Source organism: Erythranthe guttata, chromosome 12 (assembly GCF_056151865.1).
Source record: "Erythranthe guttata isolate IM_541 chromosome 12, IM_541, whole genome shotgun sequence".
In the NCBI taxonomy this organism is placed as follows: Eukaryota; Viridiplantae; Streptophyta; class Magnoliopsida; order Lamiales; family Phrymaceae; genus Erythranthe; species Erythranthe guttata.
Genome location: NC_142544.1, coordinates 12,622,576 through 12,636,087, shown reverse-complemented (window position 1 = coordinate 12,636,087; position 13,512 = coordinate 12,622,576). Strand labels below are relative to the sequence as shown.

Sequence of the window (13,512 nt, the reverse complement as noted above, 5' to 3'; positions counted from 1 at the left end):
TATTACTATTATTATTATTAGTATTATTATTATTATTATTACTATTATTATTATTATTATTATTATTATTATTATTATTATTATTATTATTATTATTATTATTATTATTATTATTATTATTATTATTATTATTATTATTATTATTATTATTATTATTATTATTATTATTATTATTATTATTATTATTATTATAATTATATAAAATAAAATATGATAAAAAAAATCTTATTTATTTATATAACTATATTAAACATTTTTCCTTGTCTATTTAGTTTTTATAAATTTATTTTAAGCCAATTTGCAGAATATAATGTTGCCCCAGCGGTTTGAAGGGGCTCTAATTTCAAATCAACTAGGGTTCAATTCCTACTATTGTCATATTTTCATATATTTAACATTTATCATCCCGTTGGGCTGGTCGTGAGTTCGACCCAACTATTCATATTCCGAAGTAGCTCGGTGGTCCAACGAATGTGGGTCCGGCTTGGCTCGGTGGTCCAATGGATGTGGGTCGGGTTGGCGGATGTGGGTCCGACTTCGATAAAAATCCTGACCATAGTTTTGCAATGAAATAAATTTGTTGACAACGAAAATAAATTCGTTGTGTATACTATTGGCGACGAAAATAAATTCGTTGTGTATACATAATACATTGGCAACGATATATAATTGCCAACAAAATATATTCATTGTGCATTCTAAATGTATAGGCAACGAAAAATATTTGCCAACGAAATGAATTCGTTGCGCAAACTAAATGTATTGGCAACAACTTTTAATTCGTTGCCCCGAACTTTCCGTAACAAATAAAAGACAACGAAGCTAGCAACGACTTATTTTCGTTGCGAATGGAATTAGCAACGAAATCATATACTTTGCACAACGAAATTCGTTGTAGCCAAATGCGAACTTTCTTGTAGTGAGATAAACTTTTTTAATTGTCTTTTCAGATTTTGTCTCCTCCAAACTGACCATCGGTTCTTCGTCTCCTTTCTTTTGAACACCATGGAAATCTCCCAATATCCATAGTAGCTCTTCGTTCTCCTCTCTGGTTAATTTCTCGACTTCGTCCCACTTTATCTCAATTAACTCCGATTCTTCTTCTTTCGGCTCTTCGTCCCACTTTATCTCAGTGGAATTCGATTCTTCTTCTTCCGGCGAACTGACAAAAATATGGGGTTCTTCGAAAAAGTCATCGTCGTCCTCTTCCTCTTCCTCCGGGAATAGGCTCGGCAGCGGCGGTGGTGATGGTAGCGGTGGCGTTGGCGCTGATGGGCGGCGGTCCCTTCGGCTTTTGTGTTGGCGTTGACGTCGTCCGTGACTTTGTTCGAGCAATTTTTGAAAGTCAATCCGTAATCTCTCTACGGATTTCTCCAATCGCTCCAACCGTCTTGTTTCTGACATCATGATTTTCACAAAGTTTTGATGTGATCTCAACTTTGCTCCAGCGTAGCTTTGATGTAATCGCTGCCTTGCTAACGAAGCGTTGGTGTTAATCGCAACTTCGCTCTGATACCAATTGATACGATCTCTTGAGTATCATAAATATTTCCTACGAAACGTAAGATCTATTCTTTAATATTTCTCTCTGCATAATAAAACCCTAGCACAATACGACTATTTAAAGAGAATAAAACCCTAGAATCCTAATCTAACTAGGAAAGATAAATACCTATCCTAATAAAATACTTAATAATTCTCCTAACCCTAAATATACGTTATATATAAACTAAAATATACTATCTAATTAATTAATAATAAACTATTAACTAAAACAATACTTAAATAATATATTAAATATTAAAATACTAACTAACTAATAATTAATCGATATATTATTTAATATATCGTATCAATTTTTTCCATACATAAAATGGAAGAAACCCCCATGATTCACACTTTTATAGATAGTATAGATATAGATAGATATATATATATATATAGATATAGATTATGCACATTTTTAATTTATGATGTTTTTTCTTATTTTAGAGTTTTATTATGGTTAGATTTAGCTTGATTAGACGTTTCCTTATTATAATTTATGTACTAGTCCTTTTACTAATGGTGTACAACTGTACCATAGAGATCTTTACTCGATTATTGAGAACCACTTAGAGATTTCTAGGGTGAGGGAGTTCAGTGAACTCGTCAACTTACGAGCACCCACTTATGCATGCCGCTATCACAATATCGTTTACTGATGAGACACAGTACACATACACTAAGTACTAGTCTCCTAATGGGAAATGTCCTATATCCTCATTGGTGGCGTAACCCTTCGACTAGGAACACGTTTAACAGTTATAATACTTAAGTAAATATCTCACGATCCTAAAAGATCAATTACAGGTACTTGTAATAACTGTAAGGACTATATCTATGTTTGAACAAGATACAAAGATATAGATTGCCAAGGTATTTTATCATTAATACGATACATGATTATTTATTACAAGAATAAATGGGAAGACCACAGCCACAAGTTGGCTTGTTGGTCACCTACTCTAACAATAGGTTGTCCAAGAATCCTAAACGCCAATCTTTGAAGCAAATGAGCAGTTGAACCATAACATGCCCACCACTTACTAGGCTCAATATCATATCTACTGCCAATAGAATCTCGATCCCCAAATGCCCCACTCTTGAGAGAAGGCAAATTAATCATTGGACTTTGCACGATCCTCTTCATTAGCGAACATTCTTTTAAAGCATTTAATTCTTTCAGTTGAAACTTCTCCATCCATATGAGGTGGCAATCTACCTTCTCCATCTTTAAGTCATTTTTCACTACAATACCTTAGGAAAAATCAAGAAAGCAAATAACAAGAAGTCAAAAACTAAAGAACACATTGATATAGAAAAAAAATGAATATTGAATTAAAATAAAAAATCACTTTGGGTTTAACGAGTGAGCCAAACAATGAAGAGGAGTATTATTCTTTGCCCAACGATTCAACAAGAATCTCGCGGACCACATCATAAAAAGCAGAAGATTCAATTTGTTGCTTTCCTTCATGCTCATAGGTAGCCTTCTTCGCTCTTTGAATCATGGAATCCCACATCTCATAAGATACATGAAGGCATGGCTTCTTTGTATCACAAACTCTAAGCATTTCATAAATAGGCGCAGTAAAAGAAAGAATGTAATCAAACTTTTTCCACCAATCTTCATTCACCACCGTATCGCGAACAAATCTAACTCTTCCTTCGTCATCTTCTCGATATTGTGTCCATTGTTCACTGAAAATCATTAACCCTGAAGCATGTATAATAAGCTTGAATCTCTTAAGAATGACAACAATAGAAGCAAAACAAGTGTCGGCAACTGAAAGCAACTTCAAAAGACTAAGTCGATTGAACATAGCTAGCCTCATAGAATTGTTCATTATAAAATTCTTGATTTGCAAAGTATCTGCATGAATGATACTAATCCAACTACACAAGTCATATGTAACTTGATTATCTTCCACATTCCTAGCTGCTCAAATATTCTTCAAAGCAAGATTGAGAGTATGAAAATACAAGGAGTCCAATAAATATTGGGAAAAATACCTTCAATAATTTCTCCAACGGTAGCATTATTAGTAATAACTTGAACAACCTTTTCAAGTCCAATCTCGTCGATTACTTCTTTCAACAGATTTGCAATAAATTGTTTATATTTTATCTTACCAGAACAATCCACAACTTTAATAAACATGGGACCAGACTCAGAAAAAACCATGATATTAATCAAAGGTCTCCTCTGTGGTCACTCCAACCATCATTGACAATACTAACATCTTTTTCGAACCAAGTGCTCTTAATAGGTTCCAACAACTACGCCACATGTGCCTTTTCTTGCTGGAGCAATGTGGTTCTCAATTTATTGAAGCTGGGAGGAACATAACTACCCAAGGGATGATTAGCAGCAAATACTAAAGAGCTCAGATAATAGGGATTATAAGCAAGATTAAAAAGTATGCCCCCAGTATAAAATATCCTAGCAATTTCTGTATCCAATTGATCTCTAGTTTGTAAATCAAAAGCTATAGCAATGGGAGACTCGTCTACTCTTCTCCTCTTCAAATTTTTCAAATTTGAACATCCTGCTTCACCAGAGAATGGAGTCATCGTAGTCTTAAGTAAAGAAACTTTCTTAGGTTGGGATCTCAGATTTTTTTGTGTTACATCTTCTTCCAACTTCATCATTTCAGAAATAACATCCTTGCCAACACTCGTGCAACCTGTAATCCCTTGCTTCTTAATGTTTAAGAGGTGAGCCTTAGCCCTGGTGTAACTTCCTTATTTTTGTTGATGACATAAATTATAAACTCATTTGCAATGACCACCACCGTCCCCCAATTTGCCGATTTTAGTGACATATTTCTAGAGGACATTATTCTCAACGTCGCTACTTCTAATATTATAGACGAACGAGAAATAGGGTCCATAGTTAAATTAAAAAAAAAACAAACAAAGAATGGAATAATAATAATATAATATGTTGTGACCGAAAAAATATGGTAAATGTCAAAACGATTATCACAAGCTCCCCAGTTTATTTGCCTTACTCAATTTTCTACTTTTCTATAAGAAAAAGTCTGAAGGGTAGAATAGCTGGATACATTAAAGACTATTATACATTATTAGTTTTCTTCTTGCTAAAGATAGATGCACAATAGCTGGCAAGAGGAAAAGGTATTATGGCAGTAGGGCACACCAAGAAAAATAAGAAAGGCATAAGAGGTTTGGGCTTTTTAAGGGAAAAAACTCTTTGTTCTTCTTTGACACGCGTGTCAATTTCGGATACGTGTGTCCTACTTTTTAAAAATTACAGACACGCCCGACCAGAACATATATGCGTGTTTCGTGTTAGAAACGTGTGTGACACAAAGATACTCATCCATTTTGTCGTATTTGTGTAACCGAGACGGAGATACAATTGCACTAAATAAATTATGCATCAGAGGAGTATTCATGGAGATATGTGAGTCGGAACATGTCTGATAATTATGAAAAAAAGTTTCGTTAAAAAGACTTCCTCCCGGAGTCTCACGCTTCGAAGGTAAGATTTGAAATCCCATAGATTAATCACTAATTTGATTATATAATTATGTGTATGTTATTTACTACTTGGATCAACATCGATTTTGTATGATAATTGGTTTTGAATTACATGGCATGCTTGTTCGTTTAACTAATTTTAATGTTCGAATTCTTGAAGCATGCTCATATGAATGTTTTAGATATTGTTATTTAATTTTGAATTAAATAAATATGTATGCTTGTTTGTGTGGGAGCGGCTAAGGTACACAATTATTCTATGTGCACGTATGTACGATAATAAAGTGTTATCGTTTTAATCACACGAATTATTGAATTATGAGAAAATTTTAAGTTTTTGTTGCGTATACGTGCATCGACTCTCAACACTTAATTTTCTGTGGATACATATATGGAATTCACTATTCTACAAAACGCGATACTATGCGCTTGCGGTTATTCATACTTAGGTTTTATGCATATCGATGATCATTGTGGATTTCAGGCAGTTGCATCAATCGTGGGTTATAGAAGATAAATGGGGTCAAGTACGCAAATATTTTGTTGATAAGATCATTAAGAATCATGAAATCTATATGAATATCCACAAAGTAAGAGATACTTATGACAAATTGGAAGCGAGAATGACGTGTTTGGTTACACATGTGCCATTTTAAAACTGGATGTCATATCGTAATTACGGGTCATCTTATTGCCTCCAAATATGATATTGTGCTTGTATTTTGATCGTCTCGACATTGTCTTACATTTCTCCTGGTGTCTAGTAAACCCATGCCAGTTGGGATGAGATAAGAGCAAGAGATAGCACTTGTTAATGAAAATCATTTGGTGCATGTTGTCTTAAAAAAGAATTTTCCTATCCTTCATGTGGAAGATCACTAGAAGCGGTACCTTCATCCTAGAGCCAGTGCTTGGAGAACTGTTGATATGGAGTTTATGAATATGACCTTTAGAAATTTATAATGGGCCATGAGTTTGTAGCACTACGGGAGCGTGTTTGTGATATCTAGTGATGATAACGAAGATGTGTAGAACTGTTGTATTATATATGTTATGTTATGTATGTAGAACTAATGATGAGCATGATGTGTGTTATGAATTATTGTATATTTATTTTTCGACCATCTATACAGTTTTGATCAAATAGTTCAAAAAATTATAATAAAACCAACATCATCAAACCAAACCAATATCATTAATACATCATCAAAACAAAACCATCATCATCAACACAAAACATTGTCTACAAAATAAATATCGTCGTCAATATCGAAAATTGACATAATCTTTGAAATCGAAATTATAATATCAAAATAGTACCTATTCCTCCTAAGTTTCTTCCTTTGATATACGACCAATGATCATGGCCGACCCCAGCCCAAAGCAGGCAAGGACGCCGCCTTGGGCCTCTGAAAATTGACTATTTTTTTCATTTAAGTAATAGGGCCCAACTAAAAGAAGAAAAGAAGGGTAGTTTTGAATAAATAAATAAAACAAAATAGAGAGAAAAATATTCACGACACCGCACGCACGACACATCAAATCCGGAGATTACAAGTACACAAAGGTTTAAAAAAAATAAGAAAAAGAAGAAAACAGAGATCGGGAGCAGGCAACAAGAATAAAAAATATAACACTGAAGAAAACTAGGTTTGTGCGTCCACTCCCTAATATATATTTTATTAATTTGTTATCCTAATTTATTTTTTCTTTTTCTGACAATCAATGAGTTTGTATTTTGAGTTTAATGATTGAGCTTTTTTGGTATATTTTGTAGTGCTATAAATGGGTCCTATAAAATTTGAGTGCGGAGATAAGGAAAGAAAGAAAAAGCGAAGAATAGAAGAGTGTGCAAAATAGCAAAAGAATGATATTCATATTTTTTTCCTCACATAGACCTAGTTGAAGATGAAGTTGTGGTTAAAGAATATGTTAATTTGGAAGAAGTACACTAGAATGAAGTTGCCAATCAAGAAGGCATTCATCTTGTTGGCGATAATGAGCTAGAAATTTAAATAGAGAATATCAAAATTGGAGATGGTAATGGACTACCATTTGAAGAAGCAAAAGAAGATACGACATAGTTGAACATAGACGACCCAATAAATTGGATTAAGCTTGATCAAAAACTGAAGGACTCGATAGTAGAAACAGGCTCTATAAGAGTTGTGGATATCAACTTTGAGTACCCTTTTGATGATCAATGTAGGCATTTCTCTTATGTGCATTATATACAACAATTAAGAAATGGAGAAAAATAAGAGAGGAAATGGTTAGTCTACTCAAAACATGGAGATAATTTATTTTACTTTTGTTGTAAATTATTCAAGCAAGATAAAGTTAAAGTGCAACTAGCTACAAAAGGTTTTAGGTTTCAAAAATATTTCAAGTAGGCTTAAGAGTCATGAATGTAGTAATGATCATATTACGTGCATGAGTCGATGGATTGAAACGGGGATGAGAATGCGTAAAAGGAAAAAAATTGATAAATATTTGCAAGAAATAATCTATATATCAAGAAAAGGACTACTGGTGTCAAGTCATTTGAAGGATATAACTATTGTAAGAATTCTTTCACAACCAAATTTGGTATTATGTGGTAGTAATGAGACACTCTTCAAAGATGAAAGTCATTTTTTTTTTAAGTTTATTGAGATGTTGGCACTATTTGATCCGATAATGCAAGAGCACGTGAGACGAATTCAAATGAATGAGATTCACACCCATTATCTTGGTCCCAAAATTCAAATTGAATTGATTCTATTATTGGCAAGAGAATTCAAGTGCAACATTCATAGAGAAAAAAAGCAAAATATTATTCAGTTATATTTGATTATACTCCAGATTCTAGTCATAAAGAAAAAATGACTCTTGTGATTCGATGTGTCGAAGTGACGGTATGTCCAGTGAAACTGGAAGAGTGTTTCTTGGGTTTTGTCAAAGTAGATGATACCACATGACTTGAACTTTTCATCGAACTTGAAGAGGCGTTAAAAAATATTAAGCTTGACATTAAAAATATATGAGGCCAGCGTCATGACAATGGTTATATATTAAAGGAAGACATACAGGTGTGCAAAAACGATTTCTCTATCCAAATCCAAGAGCATTCTATGTACCATGTAGTTGCTACAGTCTCAATCTTGCACTTAGCGATATGGCTGGTTGTTGTTCACAAAGTAAAAAATTATCTAGCGCATATATTGTTTGTTTTCGACTTCAACAAAATGATAGAGCATCTTAAAAGATAATGTGAGTGGCATAATGCTTAAAACATTGTCACATACACGATAGGAAAGTCGCATTGAAAGTATAAAATCATGACTTCTTCAAATTAAATAAGGATGATTAATAGAATTCGGTTAGTAGCAATGAAGAGGGGGCGGCAACCGGTGAAACTCTTGATTTTGTAACAAATGAGTTTTAGAATTTTAAGTTCATATTAATTTTCGTTATTTAGTATAATTTATTATCACTTGTGAATACTGTAAGGAAGACTCTTAAGAATGAAGAAATGCATATGGATGTTGCTTTAGAACAATTTAAAGGACTCATTATTCTCTTTGAAGAGTATATAGAAATTGTATATGAGAAACGAGTTACTCGCCAAAAAACATACATTGATGAGAACAACAATGAATATATTATTCTAACATCTGAAGAATCCTTTATAATAAACTTTGTCTTATTTGTGATTGATCAAGCTCTTACTTCATTAAGGATAATGTTTGAAGACTTTCAAAAGTTTGAAAATATATTTGGTTTTTTGTGGAAATTTGTCGATGATGAAAGCTTGAAGAGTCGTTGTGTGAAACTTGAAGAACATTTGTAATGAGATACATTTTTTGATGTTAATGGGCGAGAATTGTTTTCAGAATTGAGAATGTTGAGAAATTTTTTACCAAATGAGATTGAAAAGACAATTCGATTATTGAATTATTTGAAAGAAATGAATACTTGTTCCGGAATGCATAGTTTGCTTATAGAATACTCCTCAATGTAGCAATTATAACTGCATCTGCAGAGATAGGCTTCTCAAAATTGAATATACTTTAATCTTACCTTCGGTCAACTATGTCCAAAGTAAGACTGAATAGATTAGCTATTTTATGCATTGAAACATAATATAGAGAAACTTTATTTTATAAGCTGAATTAATAATTTTGCAACTTAGAAGGCAAGAAAGATAATTTTAATGATTATGAATTATTTTTAATTAGTTGGATTTAAATATATCTTGTATTTTTTTGAGGTTGTTATTTGATTAAACTTTTTTCTATAAACATTGTTATATGGTTAGTTAAGGGACCTCACTTTCCGTCTTTTCCCTTCTTCGCCTTAGACTTCATTTGTTTGATTATTGTACATGCCGAAATGTTAAGGAAACAATGAACCCTCCTTTCTTTTGGAGAGTTGGAAGGAGACACTTATTCATCATACTCATCAGTGATAGAATCGAATTGGATAACCAATACAAATGGAAAAAGTACGATGCAACTCAATCTAATCGAAAGGAGACATTATCGATATTCTTCGGATATTCTTCGGTCTGATATTTATAAACTTGTGAAAAATCAAAAGGAGACATTATCGATAAAAATGTTAAATGAAAAATAGATGATAAAATTACCAGTTACATCTTTTTATAGGAAAGTAGTAGGTGGTACGACACTACCTTGTTGTATGATCTTATAAGGTTGATGCAGAATCATATGATTCGTTTCATCGAGATCCTCTCAAATGTTAAAACAATAGATGGAGAGAATCCGGACAAAATTGGTTCCTAATACTCAATAAAATATTCAAAGCTTTTGATGGTATTATACAAAGGACTCGCAGAATTAAAGAATCAACCAATTCCCTGATTTTACCTGGTTATACATTTAACATGTAAAAGTTCATCAAAAAAATATTTGGTTAACAGATTGTGATGAACTTTTTAATGATTTTATTTCAACGGGTGAAATTTAGAGATTTAATGAACAATTGCAGCCTGATTTCCATATTTTTTTTGGTAACAAATTAACATTGTTTTATTGTGACGAGTTGTAAAACTTATTCCCAGACACTTACTTTCACATTAGCTCACAACGAAGAAAGTAAGAAGGTAAGAGAACTTGTAGGAAAAGTAATTGTATTGCTTGAATGCTTGAAGTTTCTTGGATGATTATAATTGAAGTCTTTACTCTAATTTATACTAGGTGAGCTCCTTAATGGACAGTGGAGACCAATTTCAACTAAGGGTTAGAAGTTCTTCACTATAATACTCTAAAGGGTTTTTAGAATCCTCTAAGAATCTGTACCAATGACTATTTACATTTGAGACCAATTGGGCCTATCTCTTTGGACAAAGTCTTGGACTTCTTCATTGGACGAAACCCCTACAACCCAAGTATACATTTGTTATGTTAATGGGCGAGAATTGTTTTCAAAATTGAGAATGTTGAGAGAAGTTTTACCAAAAGAAAATGCAAGGAAAATTGGAGTATAGAATTATTTGAAAGAACTGAATACTTGTTTTCGAAATGCATGGATTGTTTATAGAATACTCATTATTGTAGCGGTTACAGTTGTCCTCTGAAGAGATAATTAAGCTTCTCAAAGTTGAATTTGCTTAAATCTTACCTTCAGTCAACTATATCTCAAAAAGACTAAATGAATTAGCTATTTTATCCATTGAAAAACATATTATAGAGAAGCTTAATTTTACAAACATGATTGGTAATATTGCAGCTTAGAAGGCAAGAAAGGTAATATTTTAATGATTAGTGAATGTATTTTTGTGTTGAATATCTATGAAAACTAGATTTCAATATATCCTGTATTTTTTCGTTGTCGTTATTTGGTTAGACTTTCTTTCTATAAACATTGTTACATGGTTAGTTAAGGGGACTCATATTGCGTCTTTCCCCTTCGTCGCCTTGGGCCTCTCAGTTACGGATGATGAAGGTGCCGGGAGCATTAAAAGGAGCATGGGATTGGCCCAAGGAGCTTGAGGATTGGCACGAGCCTTCCTCTTGCGCTCAAAAATGGTTTGGGGGCACACGAGATTTCACTGCGAAACTCAAATACATATGAAAAAATTCAATCACTTTAAAGTTTAAAAATAAAAAATAAAATAATTGTATAGAAAATTTTCAACAGGAAACCAATAATAATCTTATATTGAGGTGTCGAAATAAAGCATACAAAAACGATATCAGAACCTGTTTAGTTTTTGTTTACAAAATTTGACACCACAACATTGTTTGTTTGCACAAAACAAATTGACATTAAATGGAGCAAAAATATTTTCCAAACAAACCAAACGTAAGCGTCGAAAAAGAAGACACAAAATCGCCATCTATTTTTGGATCCACAAGAAATGACCTGCACTTGTCGAATTTTGGCAAAAAAAAAAAAACAAAAAAGCGACAAGCACAGGCTATTGTTTTTACAACCGAAACTTCATCAAATATAACCCTAAATCATCTATTTATCAACATATTTTCCAACTAATGCGACCTATATTCATTATTTTAACAAGAAAATATCAAATGGCCGATGGTGGATTTTCACAGTTTTATTTTCCAAATAGTTTAAATAAAATAAATAAGTAAACCCTTACTTCTTGTAAAATGGTTTTGCACAACTGGGGTTATGGGCGACAACGGTTGTGGGCGGCGGCGGATTTTTCTTGACCGTTAGTATCGCTCTTCTCTTGTTTTCTTTGTTACGTATCATTTTGTGGCACTTATACTTTTCGGGGCAAATAAAATATATGTTCCATAGTTGCGTGTTGCATTAACTATTGAGACATTTATTATGTGTCACGGTGAGATTTTCTTTACAACAAAAATATAGGTAGGGTTGGGCATGGGTCGGGTTGGGTAATTATCGGCCAATTACCTACCCGACCCGACCACCCAAGTGTTGACTATTGAAAACCATTATCGGTCCATCCATTATGTTGCGGATAATGGTTGGCAACCGACTTTATCGAATAAACAATGAGTCGGTTGGAGGTATTATGGGCCATTTATTATTCATTTTTTTCAACTTTTTTTCTTTTTCTTTTTATATAATAGTCAGATGTTTTTAAAAGTTTTTTGAGAAGATATTTAAAATTTTGGGAAAACTTATATTACAAAAATCTTAACTTTAAAATTGAGAGTCTTTTGCTTTTTTAAAATTAAACTTCTACAATAAGTAAATATATATTGAAAAATATGAAATATGAATTATAAACATAAATAGTACGTAGAGTTTTATAAATTTGTGTTTCGAGCTTTTTTTTTTGTTTTGACATCTTTTATATATTATTTCAACGTGAAGAAAATAAGAGTTAAAATAAATATTTATAATAAATTTTATTATTAAAAAAGGTCGGTTGGACGATATTACCCGACCAACTGACTTTTGAGTAATCTGAAAACCATCGACCAATTCATTTAAATATGGGTCGCTTAAAATTATGGACCAATAAAAGCTGGTCGAAAGTGAGTCGGTTGGCTGATAAAACCGACTCTTGTTCAACCCTAAATATATGTATCCTAATAGAGTATTATTGTTGAAGCAAAAATATATGCTCTATTATAAACACGTGATTATGTGGACCAAGCATTCAGTTTTCTTAATGCCTAAGATTTGTTTGCTACGTGTCTCTCTTGTACTAAGAGATAAGCATGACAAAGCTTAGATCTTTTGTGTATAAATAGATGGTCTTGGCATAAGAAATTGTGTGACCCAGCTTTGATTGGTAATAAAATTTCTCTCTCTTTCTCGTTTATATTCTATTCTCAAATATTTTATAACACGTTATCAGCACGAGATTTTGCTCGATAGGGATTTTCTATTTTCGTATTCTTTTTTTATTATTTTATTTTACGAAAATCCAGATTCTCAATACTATTGTCGAAAAGACAAATGAAAATGATGAGCGAATACTTCGATATTTTATACGCTATCATTTCTCAAAGGTATGATGGATTCGTGCATATTAATCTATAACTTATATATTTGTTGAATTGTTGCTGAAATTTATATATTTGAAAGTTTGTGGGTCCCAAGCAGTGCTATATGCACGTGCTAATTTTAACAGATCTGTGGGCCGACTTAGAAGCCAAGATATTAACTCCGAGCATGATACTCGTCGAGTGAAAGATATAATAATCTCAGTTGAAGGTCGATTTAGAAACTGTGAGATAAACTCCGAGCCTGATGCTCGTGGAGTTGGAGAAATAATAATCTCTTTTTAAAGCCGATTTAGAGGTTATCGTATTAACTCCGGGCATAGTACCCGTAGAGCTTAACAGAGACCGTATTAAGGTCATACTATAACTCCGAGCCAAAAAACTCGTTGAGTCAAGACGTGATAATATCCGTCAAAAGCCGATTTAAAGGCCAAATATCTGAATATATCTCCGAGCCTGAAGCTCGTTGAGTCAAGACGTGATAATATCCGTCAAAAGCCGATTTAAAGGC

The 13,512-nt window shown here is 32.8% G+C and overlaps 1 pseudogene; it reads right to left on the bottom strand.

The window, feature by feature from the left end:
* Positions 1–2,452: 2,452 nt before the first annotated feature.
* LOC148766480 (uncharacterized) lies at positions 2,453–4,116 on the bottom strand (annotated as a pseudogene).
* Positions 4,117–13,512: the final 9,396 nt, after the last annotated feature.